Source organism: Oncorhynchus masou, unplaced genomic scaffold (assembly GCF_036934945.1).
Source record: "Oncorhynchus masou masou isolate Uvic2021 unplaced genomic scaffold, UVic_Omas_1.1 unplaced_scaffold_2978, whole genome shotgun sequence".
In the NCBI taxonomy this organism is placed as follows: Eukaryota; Metazoa; Chordata; class Actinopteri; order Salmoniformes; family Salmonidae; genus Oncorhynchus; species Oncorhynchus masou.
The window spans coordinates 209-27,500 of NW_027009397.1; the positions used below are offsets into that span (position 1 = coordinate 209).

General features: G+C 47.7%; 1 pseudogene; it reads left to right on the forward strand.

The window, feature by feature from the left end:
- The first annotated feature begins 278 nt into the window (after window positions 1-278).
- On the forward strand, window positions 279-14,608 carry LOC135534078 (matrix metallopeptidase-21-like; annotated as a pseudogene).
- The last annotated feature ends 12,684 nt before the right edge of the window (window positions 14,609-27,292 follow it).

Here is a 27,292-nt window from a genome sequence, read left to right on the forward strand (position 1 = left end):
AGACTAGAGGAATGTTATCTAAACAGACTGGTACCCAGACTAGAGGAATGTTTTCTAAACAGACTGGTAGCCAGACTAGAGGAATGTTATCTAAATAGAGTGGTACCCAGACTAGAGGAATGTTATCTAAACAGACTGGTAGCCAGACTAGAGGAATGTTATCTAAATAGAGTGGTACCCAGACTAGAGGAATGTTATCTAAACAGACTGGTACCCAGACTAGGTTATTTCCTGTTAGATGTTCTAGAGGTGTTAGTTCGACCAGCTGTTTTAACAACATGCCATATTTCCAGCTATTTCTCTCAAGGTACGGCTTCATAAGACCGGTGAACTGGGAGGAGCTCCAGTTTGACCAATCAACAGGCATTTCTAACGATGAAGACTTTCCCGGGGAGGAAGACCTATCTGGGATACAGGAGGGAGACTCGTCGTTGTCACGTGCAGAGACTGATGATGATGATGACGATGACTCTCCAAATCCCACTGAAAGCCAAGCCTTCATCTCAGCTCTCAGAGACTTCCAGATGGTGTCCGGCCTGTCTGTCACAGGGCTGTTTGACGACGCCACCAAGGCTGCCATGAACAAGCCACGGTGTGGGGTCCCGGATAAGGAGACTGATGATGCTACTGAGGAAGTACCCAACTCCACCAGCTCAGCACTTGGAATCAACACCGCCACCTGGCTAACTAGGAACACAGACACCTCAGAAAACTCTAACAAAACATTCGGTGGTGTTTTAAATGGCTCTGCTACTGATTACACAGTGGACGATAACATATTCACTGACCTTTCTAATGGCACTGATGGAAACTACACAGAGGTTGACAATTCATTCAGTGACATTTTTAATAGCACTGTTAGTACCTACAACAGTGATATATCTGCCAGTAGCACAACAGAATACTACGACCCAGTCGGTGATACTCTCAATGATTCTGCTATAAACAACACAGAGAATAACAGCAATACACACAGTCACACAGTGAACGACCCTACCAGTGCTACTGACAGACCTCATCAGAGGCCTCCTCCTACCACTGCTACTGACAGACCTCATCAGAGGCCTCCTCCTACCACGGCTACTGACAGACCTCATCAGAGGCCTCCTCCTACCACTGCTACTGACAGACCTCATCAGAGGCCTCCTCCGACCACTGCTACTGACAGACCTCATCAGAGGCCTCCTCCTACCACTGCTACTGACAGACCTCATCAGAGCCCCCCTCCTACCACTGCTACTGACAGACCTCATCAGAGCCCCCCTCCTACCACTGCTACTGACAGACCTCATCAGAGGCCTCCTCCTACCACTGCTACTGACAGACCTCATCAGAGGCCTCCTCCTACCACTGCTACTGACAGACCTCATCAGAGGCCTCCTCCTACCACTGCTAATGACAGACCTCATCGGAACCCTCCTCCTACCACTAATACTGACAGACCTCATCAGAGGCCTCCTCCTACCACTGCTACTGACAGACCTCATCAGAGGCCTCCTCCTACCACTGCTACTGACAGACCTCATCAGAGCCCTCCTCCTACCACTGCTACTGACCGACCTCATCAGAGGCCTCCTCCTGCCACTGCTACTGACAGACCTCATCAGAGGCCTCCTCCTACCACTGCTACTGACAGACCTCATCAGAGGCCTCCTCCTACCACTGCTACTGACAGACCTCATCAGAGCCCTCCTCCTACCACTGCTACTGACAGACCTCATCAGAGGCCTCCTCCTACCACTGCTACTGACAGACCTCATCAGAGCCCTCCTCCTACCACTGCTACTGACAGACCTCATCAGAGCCCTCCTCCTACCACTGCTACTGACAGACCTCATCAGAGGCCTCCTCCTACCACTGCTACGGACAGACCTCATCAGAGCCCTCCTCCTACCACTGCTACTGACAGACCTCATCAGAGCCCTCCTCCTACCACTGCTACTGACAGACCTCATCAGAGGCCTCCTCCTACCACTGCTACGGACAGACCTCATCAGAGCCCTCCTCCTACCACTGCTACTGACAGACCTCATCAGAGCCCTCCTCCTACCACTGCTACTGACAGACCTCATCAGAGGCCTCCTCCTACCACTGCTACTGACAGACCTCATCAGAGCCCTCCTCCTACCACTGCTACTGACAGACCTCATCAGAGCCCTCCTCCTACCACTGCTACTGACAGACCTCATCAGAGGCCTCCTCCTACCACTGCTACTGACAGACCTCATCAGAGCCCTCCTCCTACCACTGCTACTGACAGACCTCATCAGCGTAAGAGCTCTCCTCCTACCACTGCTACTGACAGACCTCATCAGAGGCCTCCTCCTACTACTGCTACTGACAGACCTAATCAGAGGCCTCCTCCTACCACTGCTACTGACAGACCTCATCAGAGGCCTCCTCCTACCACTGCTACTGACAGACCTCATCAGAGCCCTCCTCCTACCACTGCTACTGACAGACGTCATCAGAGGCCTCCTCGAACCACTGGTACTGACAAACCTCATCAGAGCCCTCTTACTACCACTGCTACTGACAGACCTCATCAGAGCCCTCCTCCTACCACTGCTACTGACAGACCTCATCAGAGCCCTCCTCCTACCACTGCTACTGACAGACCTCATCAGAGCCCTCCTCCTACCACTGCTACTGACAGACCTCATCAGAGCCCTCCTCCTACCACTGCTACTGACAGGCCTCATCAGCATCAGAACCGCGTGGCCTCACTGCTGTCCAAGCGGAGGCAGAAGATACACGTGGGGAGACGTGCATTGGGAAACATGGCATTCTCCAAAATGGTGCTGAAGTGGAGGCTGATAGGTGAGGGTTACAATGAGGCTGATAGGTGAGGGTTACAATGAGGCTGATAGGTGAGGGTTACAATGAGGCTGATAGGTGAGGGTTACTATGAGGCTGATAGGTGAGGGTTACTATGAGGCTGATAGGTGAGGGTTACTATGAGGCTGATAGGTGAGGGTTACTATGAGACTGATAGGTGAGGCTTACTATGAGGCTGATAGGTGAGGGTTACTATGAGACTGATAGGTGAGGGTTACTATGAGCCTGATAGGTGAGGGTTACAATGAGGCTGATAGGTGAGGGTTACTATGAGACTGATAGGTGAGGGTTACTATGAGACTGATAGGTGAGGGTTACTATGAGGCTGATAGATGAGGGTTACTATGAGGCTAATCGGTGAGGGTTACTATGAGACTGATAGGTGAGGGTTACTATGAGACTGATAGGTGAGGGTTACTATGAGACTGATAGGTGAGGGTTACTATGAGACTGACAGGTGAGGGTTACTATGAGACTGACAGGTGAGGGTTACTATGAGACTGATAGGTGAGGGTTACTATGAGGCTGATAGGTGAGGGTTACTATGAGACTGATAGGTGAGGGTTACTATGAGACTGACAGGTGAGGGTTACTATGAGACTGATAGGTGAGGGTTACTATGAGGCTGATAGGTGAGGGTTACTATGAGGCTGATAGGTGAGGGTTACTATGAGGCTGATAGGTGAGGGTTACTATGAGGCTGATAGGTGAGGGTTACTATGAGGCTGATAGGTGAGGGTTACTATGAGGCTGATAGGTGAGGGTTACTATGAGGCTGATAGGTGAGGGTTACTATAAGGCTGATAGGTGAGGGTTACTATGAGGCTGATAGGTGAGGGTTACTATGAGGCTGATAGGTGAGGGTTACTATGAGGCTGATAGGTGAGGGTTACTATGAGGCTGATAGGTGAGGGTTACTATGAGGCTGATAGGTGAGGGTTACAATGAGGCTGATAGGTGAGGGTTACTATGAGGCTGATAGGTGAGGGTTACTATGAGACTGATAGGGCAGGGTTACTATGAGGCTGATAGGTGAGGGTTACTATGAGGCTGATAGGTGAGGGTTACAATGAGGCTGATAGGTGAGGGTTACTATGAGGCTGATAGGTGAGGGTTACTATGAGGCTGACAGGTGAGGGTTACTATGAGGCTGATAGGTGAGGGTTACTATGAGGCTGACAGGTGAGGGTTACTATGAGGCTGATAGGTGAGGGTTACTATGAGGCTGATAGGTGAGGGTTACTATGAGGCTGATAGGTGAGGGTTACTATGAGGCTGATAGGTGAGGGTTACTATGAGGCTGATAGTTGAGGGTTACTATGAGGCTGATAGAGGAGGGTTACTATGAGACTGATAGGTGAGGGTTACTATGAGGCTGATAGAGGAGGGTTACTATGAGGCTGATAGTTGAGGGTTACTATGAGACTGATAGGTGAGGGTTACTATGAGTCCAGAGACCTGTCATATTCAACAGAGTGTGTGCTGGCCTTTGTTAATTTCTAGGAGAGGGCTACAGCAGTCAGCTGACCATACAGGACCAGAGACATGTCATCAGCCTGGCCTTCAGGATGTGGAGCGAGGTGTCTCCCCTGGAGTTTGTAGAGGACACATCCTCTCCCCTGGCGGTTGTAGACATCAAACTGGGTTTTGGAACAGGTGGGTCTCGTGTTATCCTGGGCACCAGTCCGTTTCTGCTAACATACCTATCCTTACCAGTCCCTGTAATGCAATGACACAAAGTACAAGGACTGGAATGTTTGCAGAAACAGACTGGTACACAGTCTTGTCTCACATGCCTTGGTTTAGACAATATTACCTGTGTATTTGGGATGAATTGAATGTTATGAACAAATTGCATCTACTCTCGCCTGGTCCCAGACCTGTATATGCTGTCTTGTTGACAGCTGGTAGGACAGCACAAGCAGATCACGGACCAGGCTTTCATTATGCTATATCTTCCTGAAAATGGGTATTTTTTTTTTTCAATTTTATATCTTTACATTTAGTAGAGGCAATGATGATAGATAGTGTGTCCTTTCCGTTGTGTTTCAACCATGCAGGGAGACACTTGGGATGCAACCAGAAGTTCGATGGCAGCCTGACGAGAGCTTGCTCACGCCTGAGTTCCTAGAGACATTCACTTTGATGACGATGAACATTTCACTGCACCAACACTGGCAGTGGGATCAGCCTGCTCAAAGTGAGTGTGGGACAGTGATGTTTCTGACTCAAACATGATGGTTATCTGTATATCTGATGGACTTGTGATCTATCAGGTAGAGACAGGTAGCCTAGTGGTTAAATGTCAAGGCTGAGTGAGCACTACTGTGGTAGCCTAGTGGTTAAAATGTCAGGGCTGAGTGGACACTATCAGGTAGCCTAGTGGTTAAATGTCAGGGGCTGAGTGGACACTATCAGGTAGAGACAGGTAGCCTAGTGGTTAAATGTCAGGGCTGAGTGACACTATCAGGTAGCCTAGTGGTTAAATGTCAGGGGCTGAGTGGACACTATCAGGTAGGAGACAGGTAGCCTAGTGGTTAAATGTCAGCTGAGTGGACACTATCAGGGTAGCCTAGTGGTTAAATGTCAGGGCTGAGTGGACACTATCAGGTAGCCTAGTGGTTAAATGTCAGGGCTGAGTGAGCACTATCAGGTAGCCTAGTGGTTAAATGTCAAGGCTGGAGTGAGCACTATTAGGTTGTCTAGTGGTTGAATGTCCGGGCTGAGTGAGCACTATCAGGTTGCCTAGTGGTTGAATGTCCGGGCTGAGTGAGCACTATCAGGTAGCCTAGTGGTTGGGCCAATAACTGAAAAGTTAATAGTTTGAGTCGCCAAGTCGACGAGGTGAAAATCTGTCAGTGTGCCCTTAAGCAAGGTACTTAGCCCTAATTGCACCTGTAATTTAGTCGAATGTAATTACCCCTGAATACTACCGTTGTTTTCCCACCCGTCAGGTGGCAGTGCATGAGATAGGCCACGTCCTGGGCCTGCCTCACATCTACAGGACTGGTTCCATTATGCAACCCAGTTACCTGCCCCAGGAATCAGGCTTGAGATCAACTGGATGGACAGGAAGTCCATACAGCACCTCTATGGTAGGACAGAGCCACTGTATGTGAAAGTTGTGGAAACATTACCACCTAGTGGAGAAATAGGAATATACTACCTGTCTACCTATCTACCTATCTACCTATCTACCTATCTACCTATCTACCTATCTACCTACCTATCTACCTATCTACCTATCTACCTATCTACCTACCTACCTACCTACCTATCTACCTACCTACCTACCTATATTCTATAGGCACCGTGATATATTCTATGGGCACCATGATGATTAAATAAATATTATATATTCTATAGGCACCATGATATATTCTATGGGCACCATGATGATTCAATAAATATATTTCTTTTGCATTCTGTATACCACCTACCTACCTGCCACCCACCACCTACCCACCTGCCCACACCTGTCTGTCACCACCTACCACACCTGTCTACCTACCTACCTATCTACCTACCCACCATTCACCTACCTGCTTACCTACCTACACCTGTCATTCACCTACCTACCTACCTGCTTACCCACCTACACCTGTCACCTACCTACCTACCTACCCACCTACACCTGTTCTACCTACCTATCTATCAACCCACCCACCACCTGCTTACCTACCCACACCTGTCATTCATCTACCTACCTACGCATCTACCCACCCACCCAGCCCACCCACCACCCATCTACCCATTCACCCACCCACCTACACCTGTCTGTCTGTCTGCACCCACCCACCCACCCACCCACCTACCCACCCACCCACCCACCTACCCACCCACCCACCCACCACCCACCTACCCACCCACCACCCACCACACCTGTCTACCACCACACCTGTTCACCTACCCACACCTGTCTACCTGTCACCTGTCTACCTGTCCACCTGTCACCTGTTCACCTACCCACCTACCTACCCACCACCCACCACCCACCTACCTACCTGTCTACCTCCACCTGTCTACCTACCTACCTGTCTACCTACCTGTTCACCTACCTACCTGTCTACCTACCTACCTACCTGTTCACCTACCTACCTACCTGTCACCTACCTACCTACACCTGTCTACCTACCTACCTACCTACCTACCTACCTACCTACCTACCTACACCTGTCTACCACCCTACACCTGTCTACCTCCACTCCCCTACACCTGTCTACCTACCTCCCTACACCTGTCTACCTACCTCCCTACACCTGTCCACCTACCATTTGCTGTCTGTCAACCTCTTCCATCTGTTTGTCTGGTCTGGGTCTGTTTCCTCTAGGGGCTGTAAGGTTCAACACAGTGTCTGGTCTGTTTCCTTCTAGGGGGCTGTAAGGTTCAACACAGTGCCTGGTCTGTTTCCTCTAGGGGCTGTAAGGTTCAAATACAGTGTCTGGTCTGTTTCTCTAGGGGCTGTGTTCAACACAGTGTCTGGTCTGTTTCCCTCTAGGGGGCTGTAAGGTTCAACACAGTGTCTGGTCTGTTTCCTCTAGGGGCTGTAAGGTTCAACACAGTGTCTGGTCTGTTTCCCTAGGGGCTGTAAGGTTCAATACAGTGTCTGGTCTGTTTCCCTCTAGGGGGCTGTAAGGTTCAACACAGTGTCTGGTCTGTTTCCCTCTAGGGGCTGTAAGGTTCAAATACAGTGTCTGGTCTGTTTCCTCTAGGGGGGCTGTAAGGTTCAACACAGTGTCTGGTCTGTTTCCTTAGGGGGCTGTAAGGTTCAACACAGTGTCTGGTCTGTTTCCCTCTAGGGGCTGTATGTTCAAATACAGTGTCTGGTCTGTTTCCCTCTAGGGGCTGTAAGGTTCAAACACAGTGTCTGGTCTGTTTCCCTCTAGGGGGCTGTAAGGTTCAAATACAGTGTCTGGTCTGTTTCCTCTAGGGGCTGTATGTTCAACACAGTGTCTGGTCTGTTTCCCTCTAGGGGGCTGTAAGGTTCAAATACAGTGTCTGGTCTGTTTCCTCTAGGGGGCTGTAAGGTTCAACACAGTGTCTGGTCTGTTTCCCTCTAGGGGGCTGTAAGGTTCAACACAGTGTCTAGTCTGCCCTCTAGGGGGCTGTAAGGTTCAACACAGTGTCTGGTCTGTTTCCCTCTAGGGGCTGTGTTCAACACAGTGTCTGGTCTGTTTCCTCTAGGGGGCTGTAAGGTTCAACACAGTGTCTGGTCTGTTTCCTCTTAGGGGGCTGTAAGGTTCAACACAGTGTCTGGTCTGTTTCCTCTAGGGGGCTGTAAGGTTCAACACAGTGTCTGGTCTGTTTCCTCTCTAGGGGGCTGTAAGGTTCAACACAGTGTCTGTCTGTTTCTAGCTGTAAGGTCTAACACAGTGTCTGGTCTGTTTCCCTCTAGGGGGCTGTAAGGTTCAACACAGTGTCTGGTCTGTTTCCCTCTAGGGGGCTGTAAGGTTCAACACAGTGTCTGGTCTGTTTCCCTCTAGTGGGCTGTAAGGTTCAACACAGTCTCTGGTCTGTTTCCTCTAGGGGGCTGTAAGGTTCAACACAGTGTCTGGTCTGTTTCCCTCTAGGGGGGCTGTAAGGTTCAACACAGTGTCTGGTCTGTTTCCCTCTAGGGGCTGTAAGGTTCAACACAGTGTCTGGTCTGTTTCCCTCTAGGGGCTGTAAGGTTCAACACAGTGTCTGGTCTGTTTCCTCTAGGGGGCTGTAAGGTTCAACACAGTGTCTGGTCTGTTTCCCTCTAGTGGGCTGTGGGAGGTTCAAATACAGTCTCTGGTCTGTTTCCCTCCTAGGGGGCTGTGTTCAACACAGTGTCTGGTCTGTTTCCTCTAGGGGGCTGTAAGGTTCAACACAGTGTCTGGTCTGTTTCCCTCTAGGGGGCTGTATGGGTTCAACACAGTGTCTGGTCTGTTTCCCTTAGGGGGCTGTAAGGGTCAGTTCAATACAGTGTTTGACTGGATCAGGAAGGAGAGAACCCAGTACGGTGAGGTGGTGATTCGGCTCAACACCTACTTCATGAGGGACGGCTGGTACTGGCTCTATGAGAACAGGTAAAACAGACAAATAATCACAATCTTAAAGTTTACCTTTCCATTAGTCAGCACCTCTTCAACGACTTTGAGTGTGAAGCCAATTAATTCCTACAGACCAACAACTATATATTTGTGTACTTTGAAAACAATGAGATGGACTCTCAATCATCATTATAAAAAGTATGGAAAAGAGGTTGAAATATAAATATATATATACATAAGTAAAAGTTCCAGAACACCTACTCATCCTGTTTGTCAAGATTTGTCTTTATTTAAATGTTTTCTATATTGTAGAATAATAGTGAAGACATCAAAACTATGAAATAGCACATATGGAATCATGTAAACTTGGAGGTCTGTTATTGTGAAGTGGAAACGTCTAGGAGCAACAATGGCTCAGTCAAAGCGGTAGGCCACACAAGCTCACAGAACGAGACCAGCGAAGCCAAGATAAACCGTCTGTCCTCGGTTTCAACACTCACACCGAAGTTTCAAACTGCCTCTTGGAAGCAACGCCAGCACAACACCGTTCATCATGAGCTTCATGAAATGGGTTTCCATGTAACCAGCAGCCGCACAAGCCTATGACCATCATGCAACGCAAGCTCGGGGCTGGAGTGGTGTAAAGTTTGCCGCCATTGGACTCTGGAACAGGAAACGCGTTGCTCTGGAGGGATGAATCACGCTACACCATCTGGCAGTCCGATGGACGACCCGTTTGGCGGATGCCAGAAGAACGCGACTGCCCAATGCATAGTGCCTTGGTGGAGGATGGGTATTGGTCTAGGGCTGTCTTTCATGGCTTGGGCCCTTAGCTCCAGTGAACGGAAATCTTAACGCTACAGCATACAATGACATTCTAGAAGATTCTGTTCTTCCAATGTTTCTGATTCTGTTCTTCAGCATGGCAGTGCCACTGCACAAAGCGAGGTCCATACAGAAATGGTTTGTCGACATCGGTGGGGAAGAAGTTGACTGGTTTGCCCTGACCTCAACCCCATCGAACACCTTGGGTTGAATTGGAAGGCCGGACAAGTAGGCCGGCCTATTCACCCAACATCAGTACCTGACCTCACTAATGCTCTTGTGGCTGAATGGAAGTCAGTCCCTGCAGCAATGTTCCAACATCTAGTGGAAAGCCTTCCCAGAAGAGTGAGGCTGTTATAGCATTAATGTTCCAACATCTAGTGGAAAGCCTTCAGAAGAGTGGAGGCTGTTCTAGCAGCAATGTTCCAACATCTAGTGGAAAGCCTTCCCCAGAAGAGTGGAGACTGTTCTAGCAGCAATGTTCCAACATCTAGTGGAAAGCCTTCCTAGAAGAGTGGAGGCTGTTATAGCAGCAATGTACCAACATCTAAGGAGCGCCTTCCCTAGAAGAGTGAGGCTGGCAGCAGCAATGTTCCAACATTCAGTGGAATGCCTTCCCAGAAGAGTGGAGGCTGTTATAGCAGCAATGTTCCAACAGATGATCTAGTGGAAAGCCTTCCCAGAAGAGTGGGAGGCTGTTATAGCAGCAATGTTCCAACATCTAGTGGAAAGCCTTCCAGAAGAGTGGAGGCTGTTATAGCATTAATGTTCCAACATCTAGTGAAAGCCTTCCCAGAAGAGTGGAGGCTGTTATAAAGCAGCAATGTTCCAACATCTAGTGGAAAGTTCTCCAGAAGAGTGGAGGCTGTTATAGCAGCAATGTTCCAACATCTAGTGGAAAGCCTTCCCAGAAGAGTGGAGGCTGTTGCAGCAGCAATGTTCCAACATCTAGTGGAAAGCCTTCCCAGAAGAGCAGGCTGTTGTAGCAGCAATGTTCCAACATCTAGTGGAAAGCCTTCCCAGAAGAGTGGGAGGCTACAGGCAGCAATGTTCCAACATCTAGTGGAAAGCCTTCCCAGAAGAGAGTGGAGCTGCAAAGGAGGGACCAACTCAATATTAATGCCCATGATTATGTAATGAGTTGCAGGTGTCCACATACTTTTTGGTAATGTAGTATATCTACAACCTCATTCATTACGTTGTATAAACATTCCCCAAAATATAAGATAAATATCTGCATTTTCAAAACGCACGTAACATATGGTCCTTAGTTGCAAGGGTTGGAATCATTCCTCTGTATGAGGACAGGACCAACCGAACTCGCTATGGTGACCCGGTGGCTCTTCAGGTGGGCTGGCACGGCATACCCTCAAGGGTAGACGCATGTGTTCACGTGTGGAACAGGAACACTGATGCTGTCTACTTCTTTAAAGGTAATGGAACTGACTAGAGTAAACCTGTCTGTCTGTCTGTCTGTCTGTCTGTCTGTCTGTCTGTCTGTCTTCTGTCTGTCTGTCTGTCTGTCTGTCGGTCTCTGGTCTGGTCTGGTCTGGTCTGGTCTGTCTCTGTCTCTGTCTCTCTGTCTTTGTCTCTCTCTCATATGTTAGAGGCTTGAGTCTCCTTTACTGTGTTTCCATCTGTAGGAGGTTTGAGTCTCCTCTTGATGCTCAACTCTGGCTGTAAATCGTAGTCCTGACTTATCATATGACTGTATTAATTGATTCTGTTATTTAGTTTTTTAAATTATGTCTGTTATGAAAATATAGAAGTTGAATAAATATATTTGTATGAATATCTCCTTGTGTACACTAGGCACCCAGTACTGGAGGTATGACGATGACAATGACAGGTGTTTACAGGACCCCGAGGACACCTCCACCCTAGACTCATCTCTGAGGGGTTCCTATAAGTCTACTAGTCCATAGACAGCCTTCTATGACAGAAGGACTCATACATCTACTTCTTCATGGGCACCTATGTAAGTCATTAACATATTGTTGATTTGACATGTGCATATGTCATTAACATATTGTTGATTTGATGTCATTAACATATTGTTGATTTGACATATGTCATTAACATATGGTTGATTAACCATGTGTCATTAACATATTGTTGATTTGACATATGTCATTAACATTTGGTTGATTTGGTTGATTTATTATATGTCATTGCTTTATTTGGTTGATTTGACATATGTCATTAACATATTGTTGATTTGACATGTTATTTAACATATTGTTGATTTGACATATGTCATTAACATATTGTTGATTAACCATGTGTCATTAACATTTTGTTGATTTGACATGTCATTAACATATTGTGAATTTGACATGTGTCATTAACATATTGTTGATTAGCCATGTGTCATTAACATTAATTTTTGTTGATTTGACATGTCATTAACATATTGTGAATTTGACATTATGTGTCATTAACATATTGTTGTTTTAGCCATGTCATTAACATATTGTGAATTTGACATGTGTCATTAACATATTGTTGATTTATGTTTAATATTCTTTATTAATCTCCTTCCTGTTTGTTTTTCATTTATCTGCTTGATTCGGTTGTTTAAATGTGAAATGTTTAGAGATTTCATAAGCACTTTAAATAAAGTTTGATTTGATACATTTGAAATGTTAGATCAGCAGAAAAACACCATAAAACGGTTCAGTAAAGGGCTACATTATTCTCCACAGAGTTTAAACATTCCTCCTTTAATATTTCCCAATTATATCCAAGTGGAAAAAGTGAAGGGAAAAAAATGCCTGAATCAGCTGTTAAAACACGTGGAAATATTGTGTTCCGCAGAAAATCCCCATCGGAGTTGTTTTGTTTTGATAAACTGATAAAAATGTACCATCTTGTTGTTTAGTACATTCATCACCGGCCTCGTTTACATTTTTCAACGGTTGTTTATTTCCTCCTCCTGTCATCTAAACAGGTGTATGTGTTCCAACAGGTGAATGTGTTCCAACAGGTGTATGTGTTCCAACAGGTAAATGTGTTCCAACAGGTGAATGTGTTCCAACAGGTGTATGTGTTCCAACAGGTGTATGTGTTCCAACAGGTGTATGTGTTCCAACAGGTGTATGTGTTCCAACAAGTGTATGTGTTCCAACAGGTGAATGTGTTCCAACAGGTGTATGTGTTCGACAGGTGTATGTGTTCCGACAGGTGTATGTGTTCCGACAGGTGTATGTGTTCCAACAGGTGTATGTGTTCCAACAGGTGTATGTGTTCCAACAGGTGAATGTGTTCCAACAGGTGTATGTGTTCCAACAGGTGTATGTTCCAACAGGTGTATGTGTTCCAACAGGTGTATGTGTTCCAACAGGTGTATGTGTTCCAACAAGTGTATGTTTTCCAACAGGTGTATGTGTTCCATCAGGTGTATGTGTTCCAACAGGTGTATGTGTTCCAACAGGTGTATGTGTTCCAACAGGTGTATGTGTTCCAACAAGTGTATGTTTTCCAACAGGTGTATGTGTTCCATCAGGTGTATGTTCCAACAGGTGTATGTGTTCCAACAGGTGTATGTGTTCCAACAGGTGTATGTGTTCCAACAGGTGTATGTGTTCCAACAGGTGTATGTGTTCCAACAGGTGTATGTGTTCCAACAGGTGAATGTGTTCCAACAGGTGTATCTGTTCCAACAGGTAAATGTGTTCCAACAGGTGTATGTGTTCCAACAGGTGTATGTGTTCCAACAGGTGTATCTGTTCCAACAGGTGTATGTGTTCCAACAGGTGTATGTGTTCCAACAGGTGTATGTGTTCCAACAGGTGTATCTGTTCCAACAGGTGTATGTGTTCCAACAGGTGTATGTGTTCCAACAGGTGTATGTGTTCCAACAGGTGTATGTGTTCCAACAGGTGAATGTGTTCCAACAGGTGTATGTGTTCCAACAGGTGTATGTGTTCCAACAGGTGTATGTGTTCCATCAGGTGTATGTGTTCCAACAGGTGTATGTGTTCCAACAGGTGAATGTGTTCCATCAGGTGTATGTGTTCCAACAGGTGTATGTGTTCCAACAGGTGTATGTGTTCCAACAGGTGTATGTGTTCCGACAGGTGTATGTGTTCCGACAGGTGTATGTGTTCCGACAGGTGAATGTGTTCCAACAGGTGTATGTGTTCCAACAGGTGTATGTGTTCCGACAGGTGTATGTGTTCCAACAGGTGAATGTGTTCCAACAGGTGTATGTGTTCCAACAGGTGTATGTGTTCCAACAGGTGTATGTGTTCCAACAGGTGTATGTGTTCCAACAGGTAAATGTGTTCCAACAGGTGTATGTGTTCCAACAGGTAAATGTGTTCCATCAGGTGTATGTGTTCCAACAGGTGTATGTGTTCCATCAGGTGTATGTGTTCCGACAGGTGTATGTGTTCCAACAGGTGTATGTGTTCCAACAGGTGTATGTGTTCCAACAGGTGTAAGTGTTCCAACAGGTGTATGTGTTCCAACAGGTGTAAGTGTTCCAACAGGTGTATGTGTTCCAACAGGTGTATGTGTTCCAACAGGTGTATGTGTTCCAACAGGTGTATGTGTTCCAACAGGTGTATGTGTTCCAACAGGTGTATGTGTTCGACGTGACAGCCACCCGCGTGTCCCCAGGCTTCCCAAGGAAGATCACAGCTGTGTTCCCAGCAGTAGCGTCTGGGATCACCCGGGCGGCAGCATAGACGCCCGCCTACTTCTCCTACACGCACAACGCTGTCTTCCTGTTCAAGGATACACAGTTCTGGAGGGTGGTGGGGAGGAGCAGAGACCGCTGGAGGAGACCGGCGCTGCCACGCAACGGCCTGGATGCCACAACGGCCTGCTGCCACACAACGGCCTGCTGCCACACAACGGCCTGCTGCCACACAGGAAGGTGGAGGAAACAGTGGTTTGACATTTGTAACGTTCACCCTCAGCCCTGAAAGTGGCCCGTCGATGAGAGGGGGCTAGGAGGATACTGTGTAATGTTCACCCCTCAGCCCTGGAAGGTGGCCCGCGATGAGAGGGGGGCTATGAGGATACTGTGTAATGTTCACCACTCGGCCCCGAAGGTGGCCCGCCGATGAGAGGGGGGGGCCATGAGGATACTGTGTAATGTTCACCCCTCAGCCCTGGAAGGTGGCCCGTCGATGAGAGGGGGGGCTATGAGGATACTGTGTGGTGTTCATACCCTCAGCCCTGAAGTTGGCCCGTCGAGGGAGAGGGGGGGCTATGAGGATACTGTGTAATGTTCACTCCCTCGGCCCTGAAAGGTGGCCCGCCGATGAGAGGGGGGTTGGGGGGGCCATGAGGATACTGTGTAATGTTCACCCCCAGCCCTGGAAGGTGGTCTGCCGATGAGGGGGGCGGAGGATACTGTGTAATGTTCACCCTCGGCCCTGAAGGTGGCCCGCCGATGAGAGGGGGGCTAGGAGGATACTGTAATGTTCACTCCCTCGCCCTGAAGGTGGCCCGTGATGAGAGGGGGGCTATGAGGATACTGGTGTAATGTTCACCCCCTCGCCCTGAAGGTGGCCCACGATGAGAGGGGGGGCTATGAGGATACTTGCAATGTTCACCCTCAGCCCTGAAGGTGGTCGCCGATGAGAGGTGGGGGCTATGAGGATACTGTGGGATTAGGGGAGCCTGACCCGGATCGGATGGCACTGTATCAACTCTTAAACATGACACTGAGCGAGGAGTACAGACTGGCCCTGTAGCCATGACAACATAGTTCCTGAGGTACACAACTGGTTTCACAGTAGACTGACTCATATCCATTACGTAATAAGATGTATTCGTCTACAACGCATGTCATTCATTATGATAACTATTGTTAACTATTATCAACCTTGTACATGTCCACAATATATATTTAGTTGTTTCAAAAACAACGTTGTTATTTTAATAGTTTAATTTAATGGCCACGATGAGAGACACCTGTGTCTTTTGACACTATGTCAACGAGTCATCCAGCAGTGTTTGTGATTATACCCTGATGAAGACGGCTTGGCTGTCGAAACGTTGGACATTTTTGCATCTGAGCTCCTAGAGTGGTGAGGCTCTCCTTTATTTTTATATTTTATATTATATTTTAATAGTTTACACAACATATTATATTGTAATAGTTTAGACAATATGTCGTTGAAGACAATAATGCCTTTTATGGCATGTTCTTATTGTTTCTATGTTGAAAAAGTTTTATTTATATAAAATCAGTTGTGTTATATGGACTGAATTGAATTGACAAAAACAACTCTGAAAACGCAGTTTTATTTAGACTGAGGTCAGATACATGTTCCCGTATTAAAGATTTGTAACAACAAACACAAAAAAAAAAAATGCTGCTGTTGTCTTGACTTCATTTTATGAAGACCACAGAACACATTCTGGAATGATTGATTGGTGAAATCAATCCTTGGAATTTATTGAAAGTTCCTGGAATTTTGCAAACCGAATCAAAATACACTGTTTTGCAATGGCTCTACAGTAGCCTCAACAGCACTCTGTAGGGTAGCACCATGGTGTAGCCGGAACAGCTTGCTTCTGTCCTCCTCTGGGTACATTGATTCAAATCAAATTTATTTGTCACATACACGGTTAGCAGATGTTAATGCGAGTTTAGCGAAATGCTAGTGCTTCTAGTTCCAACAATGCAGTAATAACCAACGAGTAATCTAACTAACAATTCCACAACTACTACCTTATACACACAAGTGTAAAGGGATAAAAAGAATATGTACATAAGGATATATGAATGAGTGATGGTACAGAATGCATAGGCAAGATGCAGTAGATGGTATCGAGTACAGTATATACATATGAGATGAGTAATGTAGGTATGTAAACAAAGTGGCATAAAGATGCAGTAGATGATATAGAGTACAGTATATACGTATACTTATGAGATGAATAATGTAGGGTATGTAAACATTATTATTAAGTAGAATTGTTTGAAGTGGCTAGTGATATATTTACATCATTTCCCATCAATTCCATTATTAAAGTGGCTGGAGTTAGTGGTGGCTCTTTAACAGTCTGATGGGCTTGAGATAGAAGCTGTTTTTCAGTCTCTCGGTCCCTGCTTGATGTGCACCTGTACTGACCTCGCCTCTGGATGATAGCGGGGTGAACAGGCAGTGGCTCGGGTGGTTGATGTCCTTGATGATCTTTATGGCCTTCCTGTAACATCGGGTGGTGTAGGTGTACTGGAGGGCAGGTAGTTTGCCCCCGGTGATCGTTGTGCAGACCTCACTACCCTCTGGAGAGCCTTACGGTTGTGGGCGGAGCAGTTGCCGTACCAGGCGTTGATACAGCCGACAGGATGCTCTCGATTATGCATCTGTAGAAGTTTGTGAGTGTTTTTGGTCACAAGCAATTTCTTCAACCTGAGGTTGAAGAGGTGCCATGCGCCTTCTTCACGATGCTGTCTGTGTGGGTGGACCAATTCAGTTTGTCTGTGATGTGTGCGCGAGGAACTTAAAACTTACTACCTCTCCACTACTGTTCCATCAGTACATAACTTAGGAGGCTCATGGTTCTCACCCCTTCCATAGACTTACAGTAACTGTGACAACTTCTGGCGGATGCCCTCCACCAACCTATCATAGTTCTGCAGCATGAACTGACATGTTGTCCACCCAATCAAAGGATCAGAGAATTAATCTAGTACTGAAAGCATAAACTACGTCTAGCTAGCACTGTAGTTCATAAAATGTGGTGAGAAGCTGGTTCAAGAGAGAGAAAGACAATAGTTTAACAGTTTTTAACAAGTATCAAGAGAGAGAGAGAGTCATTTTTTTCAGTTTCACTTACTTAGCTAGCAAATGCAGCTAGCTTATTTAGCCTACTCAAACACCCTGCTCAAACAGAGAGATGCTATGTTAGTTAGCTGGCTATGACTATTCAACACGACACTGGAACTCTGCTAAGTCGAGGTAAGTGGGAGTAGACGTAGCAGTGAATGGTGAGTGAGATCCTCGTTGACCCTCCGGAGGACCTTGAACAGCCCCCACGAACTGTGGGCTCAGCGTCTTACAGGACAGGCGGAGTGGGAGGTTCCTGGTGGGGATCCAGATGCGATCTCCAGGATGGAACACGGGAAACTCACTGCGGTGGGGATCTGCTTGCTCCTTCTGGCGGCGGACAGCACGCTGGAGCCTCACTTGGGCATTGTTCCAAACCTCTTCTGCTCGCCTGAATCACTTGTCCACTGCAGGAGATTTGGTCTGGGTCCACAGAGACTGGGCTGGATGATAGCCCAGAACACACTTGAAGGAGTCAGTCCGGTGGAGGAGTTGCGCAATGATTTCTGAGAATAGTCCGCCCAGGAATGAATCGGGCCCACTCCCCCTTGCCAGTCCTGGCAGTGACTCCTCAGGGACCTCTCAGATCCTGGTTTATCTTCTCCATCTGCCCATTAGACTGAGAACGGTACCCGGAAGTGAGGCTGACCGTGACTCCCAGCTTCTCCATAACGTGATTTGGGAGTCACGATTGGAGACGATGTCCTCCGGAAGGACATAGTGCCGGAAGACCTGCTGGAACAGTGCCTCGGCGACCTGGGAGACCAGAGAGGGATAAAACGGCAGGATTTAGAGAATCTATTCACCAAAAGGGTGGTGAAACCATCAGAGGAGGGGACATCAGTGACAAAATCAATGGACAGATGAGACCAGGGGAAGCTGAGGCACGGAAGGAGTTTCCCTGCTGGAGCATGTTGGGGAGATTTAGTTTGGGCACATACCAAACAGGAGTTGATGTAGCGAGTGACGTCCTGCTCCAAGGTGGGCCACCAGTACTTTCCGGGGATTGAATAGTGTGGGTGATACCTGGATGTCCAGCACCCAGGTCAGCAGCCAGGTCAGCACCCAGGTCAGCACCCAGGTCAGCAGCCAGGTCAGCAGCCAGGTCAGCAGCCAGGTCAGCAGCCAGGTCAGCACCCAGGTCAGCAGCCAGGTCAGCACCCAGGTCAGCAGCCAGGTCAGCAGCCAGGTCAGCACCCAGGTCAGCAGCCAGGTCAGCACCCAGGTCAGCAGCCAGGTCAGCACCCAGGTCAGCAGCCAGGTCAGCAGCCAGGTCAGCAGCCAGGTCAGCACCCAGGTCAGCAGCCAGGTCAGCAGCCAGGTCAGCAGCCAGGTCAGCACCCAGGTCAGCAGCCAGGTCAGCAGCCAGGTCAGCACCCAGGTCAGCAGCCAGGTCAGCACCCAGGTCAGCACCCAGGTCAGCAGCCAGGTCAGCAGCCAGGTCAGCACCCAGGTCAGCAGCCAGGTCAGCAGCCAGGTCAGCAGCCAGGTCAGCACCCAGGTCAGCACCCAGGTCAGCACCCAGGTCAGCAGCCAGGTCAGCAGCCAGGTCAGCAGCCAGGTCAGCAGCCAGGTCAGCACCCAGGTCAGCAGCCAGGTCAGCACCCAGGTCAGCAGCCAGGTCAGCAGCCAGGTCAGCACCCAGGTCAGCAGCCAGGTCAGCAGCCAGGTCAGCAGCCAGGTCAGCAGCCAGGTCAGCACCCAGGTCAGCAGCCAGGTCAGCAGCCAGGTCAGCACCCAGGTCAGCAGCCAGGTCAGCAGCCAGGTCAGCAGCCAGGTCAGCACCCAGGTCAGCAGCCAGGTCAGCACCCAGGTCAGCAGCCAGGTCAGCAGCCAGGTCAGCAGCCAGGTCAGCAGCCAGGTCAGCAGCCAGGTCAGCAGCCAGGTCAGCCCAGGTCAGCAGCCAGGTCAGCAGCCAATCCTTTATCCCCGTGGGAACGCCTGTGTGCTCAGGAGGACAGGTAGCAGGTGTGGGTTCCTCTCCAGGGCCTGGCGAATGTCCACATCTACGTCCCAGAGCACAGGGGTTACGACTCGAGAGTGAGGAATTATGGGTGCACTCAGGGCAGGAACCACTCCTGAATCGTGGCGATGGGACAGAGCATCGGCTTTGGTGTTTTTAGAACTTGGGCGATATGTCAGAGTGATGTCAAATCTAGTGATAAAAGGGCCCACCTTGCTTGGTGTTCAGCCGCCTCGCTGTCCGTATGTACTCCAGGTTCCGACAGTCGGTGTGGATGACAAATGGGTCCTTGGTGCCCTCCAGCCAATGTCTCCACTCCTCTAATGCCAACAGATCTCTGTGGATTACCTTGTCGCTGGGACAGGACAGCCCCCCATCAACCACTTCTGAAGAGTCCACCTCCATAAGGAACGGTAGGATCTGGGTGTTTGAGCAACAGGGCGGAAAAATCACCTTCAGTAGGTGGAAATCTCCATCGGCTGCAGGACTCCACCCCAACTTATGGAGACCAGCCTTAAGGAGAGGAGAGGCTATAGAGCTCAAGTTCTTGATGAAACGGCGGTAGAAGTTGGCAAACCTCAAAAAAACGTTGTAACCCCTTAATGGTGGTTGTATTCATTACATTATTATTTATTTTTATTTAACCTTTATTTAAAACCAGGTAGGCCAGTTGAGAACAAGTTCTCATTTACAACTGCGACCTGGCCAAGATAAAGCAAAGCAGTGCAACACAAACGACACAGAGTTACACGTGGAATTAACAAACATACAGTCAATAACACAATAGAACACAATTTGACACAGTGTGCAAATGAGGTAAGATTAGGGAGGTCAGGGAAATAAATAGGCCGTATTGGCGAAGTAATTACAATATAGCAATTAAACACTGGAGTGATAGATGTGCAGAAGATGAATGTGCAAGTAGAGATACTGGGGGTGCAAAGGAGCAAACAATAATAATAATAACAATATGGGGATGAGGTAGTTGGGTGGGCAATTTACAGATGGGCTGTGTACAGGTGCAGTGATCTGAGAGCTGCTCTGACAGCTGAGGCTTAAAGTTAGTGAGGGAGATATGAGTCTCCAGCTTCAGTGATTTTTGCAATCTGTTCCAGTCATTGGCAGCAGAGAACAGGCTTTCGGGGTGACCAGTGAAATATACCTGCTGGAGCGTGTGCTACGGGTGGGTGCTGCTATGGTGACCAGTGAGCTAAGATAAGGCGGGGCTTTACCTAGCACTAGGAGCACCGCCTCTGGTTGAGCGTCTTCCTGCTTGCTTATGGCTGTATACAGCTCATTGATTGCGGTATTAGTGCACCGGTTTGTGGTGGTAACTAGATGGCTATGAATAATATAGATGAGAACTCTCTTGGTAGATAGTGTGGTTGTCACGCCCTGGCCTTAGTTATCCTTGTTTTCTTTATTATTTTGGTTAGGTCAGGTGTGACATGGGGATTTATGTGTTTTGTCGGGTCTAGGGGTTTTGTATGTTTATGGGGCTGTTTCCTTTCTAGGTAGTTTTGAATGTCTATGGTTGCCTAGAGAGAGGGAGAGAGGAGAGAGTTACGTACTGGCATGGTAATTGGAGTAGAAGAGAGAGAGAGAAAGGAGAGGGAGAGAGTTACTTACTGGCATGGTAATTGGAGTAGAAGAGAGAGAGAGAGAGAGAGAGAGAGAGAGAGAGGGAGAGAGTTACGTACTGGCATGGTAATTGGAGTAGAAGAGAGAGAGAGAGGGAGAGAGTTACGTACTGGCATGGTAATTGGAGTAGAAGAGAGAGAGAGAGGGAGAGAGTTACGTACTGGCATGGTAATTGGAGTAGAAGAGAGAGAGAGAGGGAGAGAGTTATGTACTGGCATGGCAATTGGAGTAGAAGAGAGAGAGAGAGAGCGAGAGAGAGAGGGAGAGAGTTACGTACTGGCATGGTAATTGGAGTAGAAGAGAGAGAGAGAGGGAGAGAGTTACGTACTGGCATGGCAATTGGAGTAGAAGAGAGAGAGAGAGAGCGAGAGAGAGAGGGAGAGAGTTACGTACTGGCATGGTAATTGGAGCCCTGTGTCTGGAAAACGATTTCCCGCTTTCAACCAGCATACAAATCAATTCACTTATTAATATATTTTTTGCTGTTGAGAATATGTTTATTTCCTGACTCAATGTGTGGTGGTGCTTTGTGATCTATAAATAAACACACACACACACACACACACACACACACACACACACACACACACACACAAACAGCTTTGTTTTTGTGAAATCACCAGACTTTTTCGGAAGTAAAACACACACACACACACACACACACACACACACACACACACACACACACACACACACACACACACACACACACACACACACACACACACACACACACACACACTCACTCACAGAACCCCGCGGACGGTTGTTGTCACCTTCATTTGGAAGGAGGGGCTCGTGGTAACGGAGCAGGAATCAGAGGAACGGCATCAAATACATCACACACCTGGTTTCCACGGTTCCCATGCGTTTGATACCATTCCATTCGCTCCGTTCCGACGCTATTATGATACAACACACACACACACACGCACGCACACACACACACAGACACACACACACGCACGCACGCACACACGCACGCACGCATCATATACACACACACACTCACACACACACACACACACACACACACACACACACACACACACACACAAAGAGACACGCACACACACACACACAAAGCACACACACACACACACAAAGCGCACACACACACAAAGCACACACAAAGCACACACACACACACACACACAAACACACACACACACACACACACACACACACACACACACACACACACACACACACACACACACACACACACACACACACACACACACACACAAAGAGCACACACACAAAGCGCACACACAAAGCACACACAAAGCACCCACAGACACACACACACACACACACACACACACACACACACACACACACACACGCACACGCACACATCACATACAACTCTCTTCTGACCGGAAGACAGTTTCTCTCTTTCCAGTCAGAGAAGCAGAAGGAGGAAACCAAATTGTATTTGCTGTTCCCTCAGTCTTGGCCGCTTGACAGCTTCAACCAAATGGATGAATGTTCTGGACTGACCAGCAGGGGGCAGTGTCAACACATGGTATGAATCAGGTCGAGACGTTACTTCACCAGAGGAATAGAGCAATTGAAAACCTACTTACGGATCCGCTATCCTGATAGCGGAAACAACATACTGTTATCGCCAATGTTATATGCATTATAGATTCTATAGACCCATTCCAAATGCGTTTTAAAAATAATTTGTTTTACAACTTATACCTGTGGGATACGGTGCACTTGAACCTTTATTTAAACTCGGCAAGTCGGTTAAAGAACAAATTCTTATTTACATTGACGGACCGACACTGGACAAAACCCGAACGACGCTGGGCAAATTGCGCGCCACTCTATGGGACTCCCAATCCCAATCACGGCCTGTAGCCTAGTGGTTAGGGCGTTGGACTAGTAACCGGAAGGTTAAAAGTTCAAATCCCTGAGCTGACAAGGTACAAATCTGTCGTTCTGCTCCTGTACAGGCAGTTAACCCACTGGTCCCCGGTAGGCCGTCATTGAAAATCAGAATGTGTTCTTAACTGACTTACCAAGTTAGATATTTTTTTTTTTAAATATAAAAAATACTGCGTAGCAGCTTAACCTACAAGACGTTGTATTACGGATGATGACGGGAAAATTCCACCTGCGCTGGTCAGTTGACGCCAGCTGTTGTAAAAGGGGGTGTTCCCTGATTAGATGTTACTGATAGGTACACCCCATCTTAAAACGCCAGGATGGTATTTACCTGTCAGCAACGGCACTGTCGATTAATGTGGCATAACACCGTTGGTTGATCGGGGGTGTAGTGTGTCTGAACAGGTAAACACCTCCACTGGGTGTCAAGGGGTGTAGTGTGTCTGAACAGGCAAAACACCTCCACTGGGTGTCAAGGGGGTGTAGTGTGTCTGAACAGGTAAACACCTCCACAGAGCCCTATTCCCTATATAGAACACTGTTGTCCAGGGCCCTATTCCCTATATAGAACACTACTGTTGACCAGAGCCCTATTCCCTATATAGAACACTACTGTTGACCAGAGCCCTATTCCCTATATAGAACACTACTGTTGACCAGAGCCCTATTCCCTATATAGAACACTACTGTTGACCAGAGCCCTATTCCCTATATAGAACACTACTGTTGACCAGAGCCCTATTCCCTATTAGAACACTACTGTTGACCAGAGCCCTATTACCTATATAGAACACTACTGTTGACCAGGAAAGCCCTATTCCCTATATAGAACACTACTGTTGACCAGAGCCCTATTCCCTATATAGAACACTACTGTTGACCAGAGCCCTATTCCCTATATAGAACACTACTGTTGACCAGAGCCCTATTCCCTATATAGAACACTACTGTTGACCAGGGCCCTATTCCCTATATAGAACACTACTGTTGACCGGAGCCTATTCCCTATATAGAACACTACTGTTGACCAGGGCCCTATTCCCTATATAGAACACTACTGTTGACCAGGGCCCTATTCCCTATATACAGGGCCCTATTCCCTATATAGAACACTACTGTTGACCAGAGCCCTATTCCCTATATAGAACACTACTGTTGACCAGAGCCCTATTCCCTATACTGTTGACCAGAGCCCTATGGGTACTGGTCCAGAATATGCACTATATAGGGAATAGGGCTCCATTTGTGATACAACCGAAGATTTGCCCGCTGTACTCAGGAGTTAGAAGCACGTAGGGATCGCCGTTCATCCGTGTTCATCTCTCTGTCTCTACTACTGTTGACCATTGTTAGAAGCACGTAGGGATCGCCGTTCATCCGTGTTCATCTCTCTGTCTCTACTACTGTTGACCATTGTTAGAAGCACGTAGGGATCGCCGTTCATCCGTGTTCATCTCTCTGTCTCTACTACTGTTGACCATTGTTAGAAGCACGTAGGGATCGCCGTTCATCCGTGTTCATCTCTCTGTCTCTACTACTGTTGACCATTGTTAGAAGCACGTAGGGATCGCCGTTCATCCGTGTTCATCTCTCTGTCTCTACTACTGTTGACCATTGTTAGAAGCACGTGAGGGATGCCGTTCATCCGTGTTCATCTCTCTGTCTCTACTACTGTTGACCATTGTTAGAAGCACGTAGGGATCGCCGTTCATCCGTGTTCATCTCTCTGTCTCTACTACTGTTGACCATTGTTAGAAGCACGTAGGGATGCCGTTCATCCGTGTTCATCTCTCTGTCTCTACTACTGTTGACCATTGTTAGAAGCACGTAGGGATCGCCGTTCATCCGTGTTCATCTCTCTGTCTCTACTACTGTTGACCATTGTTAGAAGCACGTAGGGATCGCCGTTCATCCGTGTTCATCTCTCTGTCTCTACTACTGTTGACCATTGTTAGAAGCACGTAGGGATCGCCGTTCATCCGTGTTCATCTCTCTGTCTCTACTACTGTTGACCATTGTTAGAAGCACTTAGGGATCGCCGTTCATCCGTGTTCATCTCTCTGTCTCTACTACTGTTGACCATTGTTAGAAGCACGTAGGGATCGCCGTTCATCCGTGTTCATCTCTCTGTCTCTACTACTGTTGACCATTGTTAGAAGCACGTAGGGATCGCCGTTCATCCGTGTTCATCTCTCTGTCTCTACTACTGTTGACCATTGTTAGAAGCACGTAGGGATCGCCGTTCATCCGTGTTCATCTCTCTGTCTCTACTACTGTTGACCATTGTTAGAAGCACGTAGGGATCGCCGTTCATCCGTGTTCATCTCTCTGTCTCTACTACTGTTGACCATTGTTAGAAGCACCGTAGGGATCGCCGTTCATCCGTGTTCATCTCTCTGTCTCTACTACTGTTGACCATTGTTAGAAGCACGTAGGGATCGCCGTTCATCGTGTTCATCTCTCTGTCTCTACTACTGTTGACCATTGTTAGAAGCACGTAGGGATCGCCGTTCATCCGTGTTCATCTCTCTGTCTCTACTACTGTTGACCATTGTTAGAAGCACTTGTGGGATCGCCGTTCATCCGTGTTCATCTCTCTGTCTCTACTACTGTTGACCATTGTTAGAAGCACGTAGGGATCGCCGTTCATCCGTGTTCATCTCTCTGTCTCTACTACTGTTGACCATTGTTAGAAGCACGTAGGGATCACCGTTCATCCGTGTTCATCTCTCTGTCTCTACTACTGTTGACCATTGTTAGAAGCACGTAGGGATCACCGTTCATCCGTGTTCATCTCTCTGTCTCTACTACTGTTGACCATTGTTAGAACCACGTGGGATCGCCGTTCATCCGTGTTCATCTCTCTGTCTCTACTACTGTTGACCATTGTTAGAAGCACGTAGGGATCGCCGTTCATCCGTGTTCATCTCTCTGTCTCTACTACTGTTGACCATTGTTAGAAGCACGTAGGGATCGCCGTTCATCCGTGTTCATCTCTCTGTCTCTACTACTGTTGACCATTGTTAGAAGCACGTAGGGATGGCCGTTCATCCGTGTTCATCTCTCTGTCTCTACTACTGTTGACCATTGTTAGAAGCACGTAGGGATCGCGTTCATCCGTGTTCATCTCTCTGTCTCTACTACTGTTGACCATTGTTAGAAGCACGTAGGATCGCCGTTCATCCGTGTTCATCTCTCTGTCTCTACTACTGTTGACCATTGTTAGAAGCACGTAGGGATCACCGTTCATCCGTGTTCATCTCTCTGTCTCTACTACTGTTGACCATTGTTAGAAGCACGTAGGGATCGCCGTTCATCCGTGTTCATCTCTCTGTCTCTACTACTGTTGACCATTGTTAGAAGCACGTAGGGATCGCCGTTCATCCGTGTTCATCTCTCTGTCTCTACTACTGTTGACCATTGTTAGAAGCACGTAGGATCGTTCCGTTCATCCGTGTTCATCTCTCTGTCTCTACTACTGTTGACCATTGTTAGAAGCACGTAGGGATCGCCGTTCATCCGTGTTCATCTCTCTGTCTCTACTACTGTTGACCATTGTTAGAAGCACGAGGGATCGCCGTTCATCCGTGTTCATCTCTCTGTCTCTACTACTGTTGACCATTGTTAGAAGCACGTAGGGATCACCGTTCATCCGTGTTCATCTCTCTGTCTCTACTACTGTTGACCATTGTTAGAAGCACGTAGGATCGCCGTTCATCCGTGTTCATCTCTCTGTCTCTACTACTGTTGACCATTGTTAGAAGCACGTAGGGATCGCCGTTCATCCGTGTTCATCTCTCTGTCTCTACTACTGTTGACCATTGTTAGAAGCACGTAGGGATCGCCGTTCATCCGTGTTCATCTCTCTGTCTCTACTACTGTTGACCATTGTTAGAAGCACGTAGGGATCACCGTTCATCCGTGTTCATCTCTCTGTCTCTACTACTGTTGACCATTGTTAGAAGCACGTAGGGATCGCCGTTCATCCGTGTTCATCTCTCTGTCTCTACTACTGTTGACCATTGTTAGAAGCACTTAGGGATCGCCGTTCATCCGTGTTCATCTCTCTGTCTCTACTACTGTTGACCATTGTTAGAAGCACGTAGGGATCGCCGTTCATCCGTGTTCATCTCTCTGTCTCTACTACTGTTGACCATTGTTAGAAGCACGTAGGGATCGCCGTTCATCCGTGTTCATCTCTCTGTCTCTACTACTGTTGACCATTGTTAGAAGCACGTAGGGATCGCCGTTCATCCGTGTTCATCTCTCTGTCTCTACTACTGTTGACCATTGTTAGAAGCACGTAGGGATCGCCGTTC